Here is a 16023-nt window from a genome sequence, read left to right as displayed (position 1 = left end):
CAGCGAGCAAGCTCAGATCCTATCTTGACGCTACTTCGGCTCTTTCTTGGGGAGGTCATGATGGGTTCCTATCTTCTGCACGTGACGTCAAAGCATCACTCTCTGTCCTTGTTGTCTGCAGGTAGGTCGATGCTCCATGGTCTGGAGCAAGAGGGGAAGGGGTCCCTATCCAGCGACAACTTGGTGTGTGTGTGTGTTGGATCGAGGCACAATGGTTTCTCACGAGGGGCGGGTCTCCCTTCTAGTTAGTAGCCTTGGATGTGTCTTGATGGAGTGTATGCACTCTTGTATTCTCTTTTGATTTTTCATATGTTTTCTAAGAGTTTTTCCTCATCACCTTGTATAGGTTCGACCGTGCTGCCTTTTCTATGAAAGGGTCAAAGGCCATATATCTAGTAGGTCCTAGCTAGCTGGCACCCGAGCGCCCGTTTGCTCCAGTGATCGCCATCCTCAATAAGGAAAGAAACTTGTCAGCGTGCGCGCGGACACGGAAAAAGGAAAGCGTGCGCTCCATGCTTTGTCACGCCTGTCGTCGCCCCAAGCTTCGGTCCCCACCCCCTCCCCGCACCCCCGGCCACACTCCCTTGCGCACGTGCCTCACACGACCCCCTCCTCCCCTTTTCCTTGAAGGAAAAGCCGACGCAAGGGTCCCCTTCTTCCTCCATGCTCCTCCTTTCTTCCTCTAAACGAGATCTGGCCCATCAATGGCGTCTCGAAGAACAAAGCCGATGCAGGAACGCCTCCTTCCTCCTCCTTTCTCCAAAAATCAGATCTGGAGACAAAAAATGAGACCTACCTGCCTCCAAAAACGTAAGCACCACCTCCACCCGACTCCTCTCTGTTCCCTACTCAACCACCCCAGCCCTTCCCTGCTTGAATATCAACTAGCTAGTCTAGTTTTTAGTTCGTTCTTTTGATCTGGTGAAAAAGCAAATTGTAGACTTCTTTGAGCCAACCCCTATGTATGGCATGCATCTTGAGCAACTGTTATGACACAAAAAACAACACTAGTACAAAAATAGGGCAACTCTAGTGCGAAACAAAATGCAGGACCATTGCATAGTTTTGCAAGGTGCTTTGCAGGTGCATCTCTATATTGTATGCATTGAAACCTACTTGGCTTTCTTTCCTATCCTGGTATAAGGTGCTTGTGGTTCATGAGTGACCCTGATCAGGAAACAAACCTGACAACTCGAACAGTTAACTTTGGCAACTATGTTCATTTTTGAAGCAACTCTATTAAAAAAAGATCTGTGCAAGCGTTAGCTGTTCAAAAAATCTACAGTTGCCTCTACCAGATGTAAGAACATGGCAACTCTAGTACTAAAACACATGCAACTCCCTGTGCATTGAAGCATGTACTACCAAGAACATAAAACTCATGCAAACAAACTCATGTTAGAAGCGGGGGTAGAAAGTAGTAACTTGTATGTGTTAACACACAACTTTTGCCATGTCAGTATGGTTCTTGCTAAAAAGACACAAACTGGTTCTTGCTAAAAAGACACAAACGACAAGCGCACAAAACTACGGACACGTGATAAATAGATTTGAACAATCCCACACTAAGATACTTTGCTACATTGCATATGGTCTCACTAAAAAAATAAAAAAGACATAAACTACACCAAATGATAGGCCTTCTGCTCCTAGTAAGCTCTCCATCAGATATGCACGTTGTTTCCCATCATCAAAAGTTGTAATCTGCTGCTGAAAAAAGGCACAAATGAATCAGCCATATCATGTAAAACAAATCTATGCTGCTATTTATGTGTGTCATACTGGTAGAAACATAAAACATATAAGAAAAAAGAGAAACAAGAAACTTTTGAGAAAAAAGAAGATATAAATTGCTTCTGTTTAACTTTATAGTTGCCCAAACAAGTGTTTATAGTTGCTCCTTTTATTCTACAACTAGTTTTTGTCGAAAAGGTCATGCATGCTTTTGTGGTGGGCTAACACACAATTTGTTGTAGGTTGATTGTTCGTGATGATTGATCTGAATGAACCACCGCTTGACGTAGAGTCCATCAACATTTCAGTCGAGTTGGGTGCACCCTTCTGGCATGTAGGGGATGAGCATGAGAATCAACATTTGGAGGAGGAGGTTGGTGAGTCTCCTGACCCCAACATTGGCTATAACACTACTCATGTCCCGGACAATCGTGTTGCTGCTCCCCCACCTATGGTTGCTCCTACTAATGCTTTAGTTCATGAGGCACATGAGTTGGAAGAGGAAGAAGCTGGGTCACAGCCACAACAACCTTACGTTGGCATGCGCTTCGACACATTAGAGGATGCGAGGGAACACTACAATCGCTACTCTTTGATGAAGGGCTTTTCAATCAAATCGAATACGTCTTACAGGTCGGCCTACACAGGCGTGCTGGAAAAACAACAATTTTGATGTAACAAGTTCCGCAAACCAGCTGAGAGGGTTGGTATCCCAGATGTTGCCTCGTCAAACAAAAGCACTACATGCCCAAGTTCACCTGAACAAGGTGTTGAAGAGGATAGTGAGGAACACACTTTCAAGAAGAAGAGGAAGCGAGAAACTGTGAAGCAAACAAAATGTCGTCCTAAGATGGTGGTGAAGCTTGAAGATGTCAGATGGGAGGTTATCACTTTTATTGCAGATCACAACCACCCACTGATTGACAAGCCATCGCTTTCGAAGTACCTCCATTCTCACCAAGGCATCCTGCCAGAAGAGAAAAAAATTCTGACTCGCCTAAACGACTGCAACTTGATAGCAGGTACAACTCACATTGGATTAAATCTTGTTACTAGAGAACTGTTACTTATTCTTGCGTCAAGTACTTTGACCTGAGTCAACAATGTTCATTTTTTATGCAACTATGTTCATTTTTATGCAACTGTGGTAATTTAAAAAAGCATGACCCAGCAGAAAAACCTTGGTGTTGCCTATTCCTAGCTCAACTACTTGGCTTTCTTTCCTATCCTAGTATAAGGTGCTTAGGGTTCATGGGCGATGTTGATTAGGAAAACAGCGTGACAACTTAAACAGTAAACTGAGGCAACTATGTTCATTTTCGGTGCAACTCTGATAAATTCAAAAAAAGCATCACCCAGAAGAAAAAACACTTGGTGGGAAACAGACTTGGTCTTGTTCTACTTATGCATAATTGTTGCTTTATGATCTCTATAAAAACATGTTGCTCGCTGCATTGAGGTTAGTTTGTCCTGAAAACACAATTTCTGTTTTTTATATGCCAGGAAAGATGATGCTGATAATGTCATCATACTACGGCTCGGAGTTAATTGTTTCGTACACAGCTAAAGCCATCCATAAACACTGTTCGAAGGTCAATGCCCCAACTAAGGACACTGACATTAAAGAAACACTAAACTACTTTTTCAAGGTGATGGAAAACGACCCAGGATTCTTCTTTAAATGCAAGACAGATGCGGAAGGCAGGAAAGAAAACTTGTTTTGGGTGGATGGTGCGGCACGGAAAGCATACGCGGAGGCTTATCATGATTGCATATCGTTTGATGCAACTTATCTCACGAACATGTACAGTATGCCGTTTGCCCCCTTCATTGGCATCAACAGACATGGGCAGACAATTATGCTTGGATGTGGATTTGTGCGGCAGGAACTAGCCTCAAGTTGTGACTGGTTGTTTGATGGTTTCCTAGAGATAATGGATGGTTTGGCTCCGGAAAACATCATCACGGACCAAGATGTTGTTATGGCACAATCTATCAAGAGGAAGTTCCCGACAACGATCCACCGTTGTTGTCGTTGGCATATAATGAAGAAAGCACAAGAGAAGCTTAGTTCTGTGTTGGCTAGGAACCCGAATTTGGTGAAAGACTTCAATGAATGCATTGATTTCAGTTTCACCCCGACTGAATTTGAAAGGAAATGGGCTGCACTTCAATTGAAATATGAAGGTCTTATGGATGGCCACTTTGAGAAACTCTATGAATACCGCGCTACATGGGTGTCGTGTTACTTCAAACTCAGGTTCTTCCCTTTCCTTTAGTCAACGCAATGCAGCGAAGGGTTTAATGCTGTGTTGAAGTGCTATGTGAACCCACACAAGTCAATTCTCAACTTCGTCAAGCAATTTGAGAAGATTCAGGTACACATACTCGTGAGGGAGGGTGGGAACGACTACCGGACAGAGCATCTAGATGCACAAAGATGGTCGTGGTTCCCCATTGAGAGGCATGCCTACAAGGCATACACTAGGGACATCTATGTGAAATTTAGAACAGAGTTTCAGATGATTGGCCAGTACGATGTGCGCCTCGCTGGAATCAACTTCTATTACCTTGAGCCCAAAACAGAAGAAGTTCAAGGGTATGGCTCAAGGAAGTACCTAGTCACAGTGAGGCCAGAGCTAGCAATCTATGATTGTGAATGTTGCAAGTGGCATAGGGATGACATACTTTGCCATGTCTATAAAATCTTCACACACCTTGGCGTTAATGAGATACCTGCACACTACATCAAGCGCCGCTGGAGACAAGATGCAGTGCCAAGTGCACCACCGCCAACTAACGAGGGCCCTCCAACGGACTTGCCTGCTGAGTCAGAGAACCAAGTTCGACAAGTGACTCTGACAATGAATTTTGCAAAGCTAGCCAAGAAGGCAATGACTAGTGATGAGGCAGCCACTGCAGTTAGGAGGCACATGAAAGCAGTAGATATTGAGGTCACTAAGCTGAATAAAGTGAGGAAGAAGATGCTAAAGGCAGCCCGAGAAGCGGCCTAGGCTAGGGAAGCATCAAACCCTAATGCCCCAAGTGGTTCAAACCAACCTCCTGCACCCCTGCCCCCACTGCTCCTATGGATCCACCTCGGTCAGTCACAAAAGGGCGCAGCCGCAGCAGGCGCTTCAAATCAGCACTGGAGCTACACCCTAAGAAATAGAACAAGTGCAGCATTTGTGAATCAATCGATCACACTCCCGCGACATGCCTAGGGAAGCTGCTGTGATCGTAACCACATGAAGATAATAACCCCTGCGCTTGCAAACTAGCTGAAGCAAAAAAGAGCAACAATGTTCGGGGATATGAAGCAATTGTGGTCTGATTTCTGAGCAGATGTAGAAGGGAAATCAAGCAACTGCTAGTTTCAAAAAAGCAACTATGAGAATGATTTGCAGGGTCTTTTTTTAAATTATGTGTTTTCCTAGCTTTAAATTCACAAATTGGAGACATGTGGAGGTGGATGTTTGACATTTGTGCTTATATTCCATACTCGTAAACTTGCAAAAACCTATGGACGCTTATGATTTCTGCAAACTTGTTATAGGTGGTTTTGGAACAAACTTTTGTGTGTTTTCTAATTGAACACATTAGCATTCACATTGGTGTTCTCTAATGGCACACATTGATCAGGAAAAAAATATACCTAGTTATTCATTCACTTGTTGACCAGTTTGAGAATCTCCTGCCATGGAATCTTGTTCAGGTCACACTTCAGCATGGAGATGGTCATTTTCTTCCTGATGTTTGGTATGTCGCTTTGTGCATAGTTTGGGAGCCATGTCTCATTCCACAATAACGCATTCAAATGTGAATATGCTACAGTCACCACTACAAAAAAACAGATGTCAAGAAAGCACTTGCAAAAAAAGGCAAAACTTCGTCTTATAACAACGAGATGTATGTAGGTGGGTTAGTCCTTATGATACAGTCTACTTTGGTGCATCGATATCCAGAAGCGGGAACTTGTCCATTGTCTTTGCTTGTTTTGGATAGTATTTGTCCCACAACACATGAACTACTGCTACAATAGCCCTTGCTACATCATCCAGCCTCTTGCTTTTTTTAACATCCTCCATGAGTCAAACACTTTGAACCTTTTGTCCCTCAGATTGATGTTGAATATCTAGTAGTGGTGTGCACCATCGGCATTCTCTGGATCTAAATTTTCAAGCACGGGAATCATAACCTTCAAAAAAACCATGTCAGCTATAACAGAAAAGTGGTGCATAACAAGGACATAAACTGCCGATATGATTTTGGGCAACTCTATATGTTTTTAGGAGCAACATCTGATATGATTTTTAGGCAACTCTCTAGAATTTTAGGCAACTTCTGATATGGCTCTCAAAACACTAAAAAACATCAAAAAACTTCTGACATGTGTATGAAGCTTCTGGAATGGCTTATCGGGCAACTCCGTGAGTTTTTATGAGCAACTTATGATGTGATTTCAAGCAACTCCCTATGATTTCCTGATATCAGCTTCTCAAAAATGACCTTTGAAAAAATAGAAAAAACATCAACTTTCTGATGTGATCTCAGGCAACCCTAAGTTTTTAGGAGCAACTTTACTTGACTCGATGCGAAGGATATGTAGAAACCAAAAATAAAGAAAAAAATCTGACTTCTGAACAACAAAGCACAGGCAGTGCACTTGGTTTTTCAACATGTGCTGAAAAAAATGTCACTAATACCCATGCACTTTTTAGGCAACAATGCACTCTATAACAGGCAACTTATATGTAAAAAAATCCAACTGACAGATACTGCTCAATGATATCTTGAGGGGGCTATTATAGTAGGTACACAGCAGGGTGGTTTGTACATGCACAGCAGGGGGTCTGTACATGCACCTAAAGCCATCCTAATTATGTATCACATGTCATAGAAATTTAGACAACAACACACACACACGATTATAGACAAACTAAAAGTGTTTTTAAAAGGGGAAAACTATTAAACACATGGAGCATATGTAACGCCCCGGACACACCCGCCAGTGGTCGTTACTCCTGGCAGGATCCAGACTGGACCCGCAGATCAATACCAGTCTTTTCTGCGCACTTTGTCCTCACTCGTGTGCACCCGGGAGCAACTTCCCGGTTGGTCACCCATCCTGACACTACTCCAAGCTGAGCATGCTTAACTTTGGAGTTCTGTCCGAATGGGCTCCCGGAAAAGAGGAATTCCTTATTGATATGAGTAGTCTATCATCCCTAATAAGTCAGGCTATCACATACACCCCCACTCAGAGGAACCGACGTCCTCATCGGGCCACAGGAACGTTCCCTCTTGGCACAAAAGTCTGTGCTTCTAGTCTGGTACATGTGCCATGCCGGGTGCCACGACGGGTCACAAACGTCATGAACAACATGACCACGCACCTGTCCGCAACCATCCGTGTAACCGCGAGGGTCGGCTCTGATACCAACTTGTAACGCCCCGGACACACCCGCCGGTGGCCGTTACTCCTGGCGGGATCTAGACTGGCCCCACAGATCAATACTAGTCTTTTCTGCGCACTTTGTCCTCACTCGTGCGCACCCGGGAGCAACTTCCTGGTCGGTCACCCATCCTGACACTACTCCAAGCTGAGAACGCTTAACGTTGGAGTTCTGTCCGAATGGGCTCCCGGAAAAGAAGGAATTCCTTATTGATATGAGTAGTCTATCATCCCTAATAAGTCAGGCTATCACAGCATACCATGTCTTGCTCATCCAAGCGGTTTGATTCTTTGAACCTGTCATGCAGCTCCTTCACATCGAAATCAAGTTTTTGAAGCCAAGTCTGTGAAAAAAGGTAGAATGAGATGATAAAGAAACAACTTCAGTGGCAAACCAAAAGGACAAAACGGTGGGTTTTATTTGTCTTACCATAAACCTAACAGGATGATTATTTTCATGGACCCAACCTGTATGTTGTACATGATTGCTTCAATCCCTAACTCAACGACATGTGTCTTCATCCATCCTGCCTTTCTCATTGATTAAGCAAGCTCCTTGATTGTGCAAAAGTAACCACGATAGTTTATCATTTGCATTATGTAGAACAAAAGAAAGGCTTCTGTTGAGAAAAATAACAATAAGAATGATCATTGAATGCAAAGGAAAAAAGCAGGAAAAAAGTGGCTACTGGAAGAAACACACACGTTGTATCATCACCCTGCGACGTCCTTCTCGTCCCTCCTCCTCCTCGAAGCAACAGAACCAGTGCGTACACTCTGTTTGTTTCTGCATTGCATGTGAAATCCTTCCTCATCTCTACATTCACATATGGTGACCTCTGTGATGCTAGAGCTTTCAATATCCTCCTCTCGCGCTTCTCAAGAACGGGCTCTTCCGAGCTGCTGGCTACACCTTTGCCAGATTCCCCCTCACTAGTAGTTTTGGCAACTTCAGTTGGTGTACTGAAACTGGCAGGTGACATGTGCCCCACACTTTGTCCTACAGCATTTTTCACTACCCCCTCGACAACTTGATCGAAATCCATCTTGCCCCAGTCAATTCCCCACTCAATGTCGCCGGTGGCAGGTGCGTTTGCCACCCCCTTATCCTCTGCTGCCTTGCCCTTCTCACCTGTTATTCATGCTGTCTCATCTATCCCAAGATCGAATGGTGGAGCTGGACAGTAATCATCTAACACAACACTCCCAGACTTTGATCTTTGCAGCAGTCGTGCTTCTTCACCTAAATCACATGCTCCTTTGTTTGCTGGTAGATTGATGGCAGTTGATGTCCGTATTACAGGTATGGTGCCATCATATTTACTCCTCACGAGCGATGGCGTCGAACCTAGGCTCACACACTTCTCGAGCAACTCGTTGATGCCCCTGATATCATGGAATGAGATTTCTTTCCCTTTGCAAAGCACACTTGCTTGTTGGGTGGTACCAAAGGCTTGTCTTTTGATTCCTGGGCTGTTGCTTTAACAGTTGCTTGCTCCTGCTCAAGGGTTGCTTCCTCCAGCACAGCAGATGCTTATGTACTTTGTGTGGGAGGGGCTGCTGCCTGCATGCTCACTCTTGTTGCCTGAGTTTTTTGCTGAGTTGCTTCAAAGGTAGCACCAGTTGCTTTGTTTTCAGTCTTTGCTAATTCAGCAGTTGCTTGTTTTTTCTGTTCAGTTGCTTGCAGAATATGATCAGTTGCTCTGTTTTGCTTCTTTGCTGCTCTTTTCTGATAAACCTTGCTTTTCGCTGGTGATGTGTCTTTCTGACTTGCCGCTTCATCTGTCGGCCTCTGAGCTGTTGAAGCTTGCTGGCTGCTTGTCATAGTTACAGCACTTTGACCCACCACATCATCGTTTCCTTTCAGAGACATAACAGAAGCCTTAACTGTCTTATGGTTCACTTTCTTAACCTTGCTCGCGACAGCCGCTCCATCTCCTCCTACAGGCTTTGTTTCCTTCTCTTTTTGGCCAAAACTTGGTAGTTATAACTCATCTACCATCGTCTCAAGGCACAAATCCATCCCGGAGAATTTTTCCTCATTTGGCATCACGGGCATCGGGAAAAGAGGGATATCATGGGTTTCGGGGATGATCTGTTTCTGTCTGTACTGGGTATCTTCAATCCTCACCACATCTTTAGCTGAAATGACAGGCCCACTCTGAACCTCAAACGGCTCCTTCAACATGTCCATCTTAACGAAGCTGCTCTAAAAAACTGTCGGCGCTTTGGATGCTTCCTTGTGTGCTCTTGACGGACATCGTTTTCTCTGGCTCACTTTTTTACTTGCCAGTACGCTTCAGTTTCTCCATGATCGTACTTAGCGGCACCTCATCATCACAACTGCCCCCACGCCACCCCAGATTTTGTGCACCTCCCTCATCATCACCACCTCCCCCGCTGGGCTGGTCGGTGCTAGCGTTGCCGCCAGTGCCACCATCATCCTTGTCTTCATCACCCTTCTTCCCAACCCCGCCATCTTGCTCCACCTCATCATCTTCATCCTCTCTGTCTTCCTCCTTTTTTCCTCCCCTTCATTCTGTTTGATGAGTTTTTATCACTTATTTATCTAGCCCACATTTCATATGGAAAATATAAATAATGATGTGAAGCACTAGTGTGTGCAATTAAGAGTACAAAGGAATGTGCTGGTACATGCATAATCTTTATGGTTTAATTAAGTGGGCTTGAGAGGCTACAGCCCATGTCCTAGTCTATGCATGCCATGCCATGACTGGAGTAGATAGTATTGCTAAATAGCACGTTTATCAATGGAAAGAGTCAACACGTAGCCAGCCACGTACATGAAAGCAGCGCGCATGTAACGTACGTGTGGCCGAACCGCCTTGTCGGTGTTAGCCTATGAGTTTGTTATAACAATGCATAGTTATCTAGTAGATGGCTTGGTACGGGCTGCTCATCATGCACGCAGGATAAGCGAGCCGCTGAGCAAGAATCGGACTCTGGCCAACAGCTCACGGCGGCGCACTACTGATTTCTCTCGCTAATACTGCTGCCCTAGTGCTCCCTATAAAAGGCTCATCTCCTCCCATGTATAGAGGAGGAGAGGCACACATGGGCTGCTCGCCGCCAGGCTGCTCGCATGCATGGAGCCCTGAACATGTACATCCCGCATACTCCCTAATGATGAAGCCCCACTACTTCTGCCCTGCTACTCCACCAAAATCGCATAGTATACCTCGCCTGGCCGGCGGCCGCATCGACACGACCGCGTTCTCTTATGGTAAGAAATGATGAGATCTTTGACATGCTCTTTTCTCACAGGTGATTGCCTCAAGTTAAAAGATCGGTTTACACCGAATCCATTTGTTCCTTCGGGTTGTTTTAGATTGCTTTAACAATCCAGTCATGGCATGTAGTAAATATTTGATAGGCAGATCAACCAGTGCATGGTTTGGATTCGGATTGCTCCCATAGCAGATCGTTTCCGTATAAAAAATATTTGGACACAAATTGCTGGTGCTGGATTTGAATTCAGATCGCTTTCATAGTCGATCGTTTCCGGACAGAAATGTTTGAGAAGAAATATTTGGTTTCGGATCGCCCTAGTGCGGATCGTTTCCACGTACAAATATTTGAGGAGCCTGTTAATTTGCCAGCTTGAGTCGGATTCGAATCGCCATTGTAGATCGTTTCCTGTTAGAAAATTTTGAGAGGAAAATCATGACGCTTGACTCGGATACAGATAACTCAGGAAGCAGATCGATTCTGCACTTATAAAATTCCCTCAGCCTAATCAGGAAGGGTTGGGCTTGCAAATATTCAAAGGGGTGGCAGATCTTCTCATAAGGCTTGTGTATAAAGTTCAGATTGACTAGATTAGTAGGGGCCAGCTAAATAAGTTATATGGTCAGTAAGTGATGCAATACATTGCACTATCAGTAGCGCCGACTAGGTAATTTAGCCCGCACATGAGGTTAAACTTTCTGTGATATGTGAACAGTGTGGCTTCTCAATGTCATGACATGGCTACTATCTAGATACACTTCATCCACTGTCTTCACAACTTGGTCTAGGCCGACGAGGCTAGACATTTTCTCCTCGACCGACGGGGTTGGGAGACCGCTACCTTCCGTGACCGACGAGGCCGGAAGTTACTCACACATCCTTGCTGATGAGGCAGGATATCCTTTTGTTCATGATCGACGAGGCCGAACGTTCACCTTGAGACTTTGCTACGAACCCGGTGCCGATGAGGCTGGATATCTTAGTCCAAAGACCGACAAGTCTTTACCATGTCACAGCATGGTCACATCGGCCACATATATTTTGGAGAATATTTCAGGTTCAAGACGACGACCATCAGTGCAGCTTAATCGGAGGTGTTTCGCGGGCTGCCCCGCGGATGTAATTAACCGGATTGTCTTACGAGGCTGCGGGAACCTGCAACTATGCAATCGCCAATTCAAGTCAGATTTTGTTGAAGGCACAATATTTGTAATCAATGGGAAATTGTACTTTGTAATTCAATAAAGAATTAATAAAACAATATTTCCCTATGTTTGTCTCTTTTATTTATTTGTATACTATTGTATGCTGGCATGTCCGTATTTTATTTTATTTTATTGCCGTTACGCATTAGGAAATACCCCTGCCCGGGGGACGTTTCTTTTTCACGAAACAAATTCTTTTCATCATCATGTTTCTCCTGTGCTTTCCCCTCTTTCTTTTTTGGTTCATTCTCTTTCTCATTGCCCTCTTCCACATTTCTCTCCTTCTCTTTGTTCTCTTCATCGTCCTGTTCCTCTTCATCATCATCCTCGTTGTCCTGCTCTTCCTCTTCAACATCATCCTCGTCATCCTCTTCTTCATCTTCACCATCGTCTTCACCAGCAAGAGACGGTTGTGAGTTGTCAATGTCCATGTGCTATGAATCATCATCACCAATTTTTGTGGCTGCTGGCGGGTTGCTGTAGGACGGAACATCATCATCATAGTCATCATCGTCGCCGTCGTCATTGTTTTCCCCGTCTTGATCTGAGCTCTCCTATTTAGGACTGTCCTCATCTTTCCCTTCCTCCTCTTCTTCCTCTTCTGAAGATTAAAATTCTTCCTGGTCAGATTCCTCCTCCTCGTCATTGGACGCCAAAAGTGTCTCCTTGCAACGACTGCTACTGCCCCTTGTATTCTTCTGCTTTGAAGCCTTCTGCTGTTTTGGACTTGCCGCTGCCCTTATCTGTCGTGCTGATAGACGTACGCTTGCGACCCTTGAAACTCTTGTGGCTGCTGGTTCAACCTCGTCCTCTTCCAATTTGTCCACCCCTTGAACAAACCTCCCAATTTGGACTGATATTTCAGAGCACATATCATGGACCAGCAATGACAACCTCCTTCGTTTCTGCAAAACACAAAAATGCAAAACTCAAGATGAGGATACTATATAACAACAATGATGAACAAAAAAAGTAGTCCGTTTCTTATGAAATGAACAAAACCATGGTAGCAAAAAATACATTGATGTTGTAGTTTTGAGGAAGCCTCGCAGCGACGAACTTCTGGATGTGATCCATGCTCCCCAAAATACTATCTTATGTGCACCTCGAGAACTCGTCTTTGAGCTGTTTTTTGTCAAAAAAAATCACATGGTAAACTCAGTTAGCAAAAAAGATCAGAAAAAGTTGAAAAGAGGGATGGATGAGAAACGGCCTCCCTAACTTAGGGCAACAACAGCACTATTGATGGCAACTGCAGCTATGGACATCCCAAAAAACTACAACACCTACAGCAACCCCGATAAATTGAGCAACTACAAAAATCTAAAAATTATTGGCAACTTTTGCTTAAAAGAAACTCATGTAATTGGACATGTATGACTACTTGGAGACAAAATGAGGAAGATTACCATACAATTTTCATGCAAAAAAATTGTCATGGAACTAGCTCAAAGCAACTAGCTCCTAAAATTAGGCAATACAATCCCTGTAGGTGGGCAACTGCATGAAAAATCATGCAAATACAAAATTTTGTTCAGAAAAGTAAAGTAACACTTACTCGCAACTTTCCATAGACACCCTTCCTAATTCTACCCTTCTTAATTACTGCTTTGATCAGACCGTCATTCCATGCTTTGACCCTTGGAAGAACAATTGTTGTGCTCTGGTACACATAATCCTTATGGACTGTCCTGAAGTCCACATCAAGTGAGTCAAGGTAGAGGAGTTGTTTCAAAAAATAGACAACACATGTGAGTTGCGAAAACACATGAAACATAAAACACAATGAACCGAAAAAAAGAGGGGGGAGGTCTAGATCATTTTACCACTAGGTGAAAAAGGCAGCAGCATATAGTATTCTTCTTGTCTCCGAAACCCATGAAGGCAAGCCTAAGTTGGTCGACGACAAACTGGCAAACATTTGAATTCACAAACTCACGTGGATTCAGCGCAACTAAGTATGCGCACGAGGACACCTTCAAGCTGGTAGTCGGTGCAAGAAAACAGCTATAAACAACAACCAGCCAGGCACTTAAGAACTTGTCATCCGAAATAACTCACATATCCTTTATTATTTTACACCACTGGATCACTGTTGGCACGGGCCCTATCGGGATGTTGAACGTCTCGTTGAACAAACTAACTACGTCTGGCTCCACTTCATACGCAACCTTCCTCTGCCACCTTGGCAAACCCCAGATTCTTTCTACGCTTGCTGCATCAACTGGGATCTTCCCCCTATCTGGGATAACAAGTTGTGACAACTCTGGATCATAACACTTCATGACAAACTTCACAAGATCTCCTTTCATTGATCTTGTGCCAATATCAAGCACGCCCCTGAAGCTTATATCACTGATGGCATCCTTTTGTATATCATCAAGGCCACTGTTTAGGACAAAAAGTCTTGAAGGTGATGCCCTGTTCCTCGGTGGTGGCCCATGTCTACCAATCCACATTAAAAATGTACGAAAAAACTTATATTAAAAAAGGGCAGAGGCAATTATATTAAATTGGGTAACCCACTATATTAAACTGAGCAACTCACTGTACTAAACTAAGCAAACCACACCATAATTTAAAAAAGCAAGCTGTGTTTGCTAAAAACTGAGCAACTAGATCTATATTGAACTGCAACTGCTAGTACTAAACTACACAACTCCTACACTGCTATTCTACTGCTTATCAAAGATAGGAGTGCATATACAAGAAAATGGCATGCCGATTGAGCATTACATATTTCAAAAAAAAAAGATGCCTCCCTTCTTTCAAGTTATTCATAAAAAAATACCTCGTCCGCGACTTTCTTCGCACGAATCGGTGGCCCGTTTCCCCGCCCGACCACCCCGGGCAGAATTGGTGGCCCGTTTCCCCGCCCGACCACCCCAGCCAGAATTGGTGGCCCGTTTCCCCGCCCGACCACCACGAACAAGATCCTGATTCGTCCGCCCGCGCTTGCGTCCAACATTACTCCTTGTTGTTTGAGCTACCACCTCTTCTCCCTCATTTTCACCATCAGTTCTTCACGCAGTCCTTTTGCTTTTGGGATCCATTCTGTAAAAGAAACACACCAAAAAATATTATGTTGATGAAAAAAGATACAAAGCCCTATAACTCAACTGCTCAATGATACTGCATGCATTTGGAGGTAAGTTCACTGTCATTTGGAATGAACGATCTCCATTTACTCCTACCCAGAGATAACTCAACTACTGAATGCTAGTGCTTGCAGAAGCAATTTGGTGTTGAAAACTAGGCAACTACTCACTATTTTGTGGCAACTAAAAAAATGACATAAAACAAGCACATAAAAAACTCCTCATCACAAAAGACAGTAATATATTCTTCTTCATCACATTAGCTAAAACATCAAAAACACTCATAAAAAGTTGCCACTTATTTGTGAGAGATATCTCATCTTATATACATAGTTGCGATAAAAACCGCAACTCAATGGTGGAAAATAGGCAACGTCATGTTTCATACAGTAATTTTAAAGAACACTACAAAAATGATAACAACTTGGTGCTGCAATATAGGCAATTGGACAGTAATGAGATGGCAATAACTAAAAATCAACCAACCACAAAAACCATATTCCCCCAAAAAAAAGAGTGTGTTGCTTTAATGTTAAACACAAGGCAACTACTGCCCCTAAATAGTGCAACTGTGGACACTATGAACTTCTATCGCCTCTCCATCACAGAAAAAATGCGGGGGGAAACTAAGCAATTACAATTGCATCCCTATACAACTCGATCCAGGAATTCAAGCAACATCAGGAAAAAAATGGATCATGTGCCCCGGTCAGATGCATCCCTTACCCTGACCCTCCCCTCACAAATTGCAGGAAAAAACTAAGGAACTACCATCAAAATTCTATACAACTGCCCAAGTCAGATGCATCCCCTGACCCTGACCCCCATCTCGCAAAATCGTAGGGAAAATCTAAGCAACTACCATCAAATTTATGAACAACTGCCCAAGTCAGATGCATCCCCTTACCCCTGCCCATCCATCTCGCAAATTGCAGCAAAAATCTAAGAAACTGCCATCAAATTCATGAACAATTGTGTCATGAGAAGCAAGCAACATAAAAAAAGAATCATATGCCCCGGTCACCAGGATTCGGTCGCGTGTATCCCCTTATAGAGACTCAATTCCACCTCCCCCTAGCACCACCCCACCCCCTCGCCATAGCAACGCCAAGCTCTCCCCCCGCCATATCAACGACGCACCCTTCCCTGGCATTAATTGACGACACGGAGCCCGAGGACGCCATCGACAAGCTCGTGCCCGCCCCGTCACCGAAACCCTAAACGCTATGGACGCCATGGACCGCAACCGGGGAGCATAGCGACAAATAGGTGCCGGGTTTAC

The 16023-nt window shown here is 44.0% G+C and overlaps 1 pseudogene; it reads left to right on the top strand.

Moving 5' to 3' along the window:
• The first annotated feature begins 3386 nt into the window (after positions 1 to 3386).
• On the top strand, positions 3387 to 4972 carry LOC147967579 (protein FAR1-RELATED SEQUENCE 5-like; annotated as a pseudogene).
• Positions 4973 to 16023: the final 11051 nt, after the last annotated feature.

Source organism: Triticum urartu, chromosome 5A, assembly GCF_056163025.1.
Source record: "Triticum urartu cultivar PI428250 chromosome 5A, HENAU_Tu73, whole genome shotgun sequence".
Taxonomy (NCBI): domain Eukaryota; kingdom Viridiplantae; phylum Streptophyta; class Magnoliopsida; order Poales; family Poaceae; genus Triticum; species Triticum urartu.
This window is presented reverse-complemented; position numbering and strand designations above follow the sequence as displayed.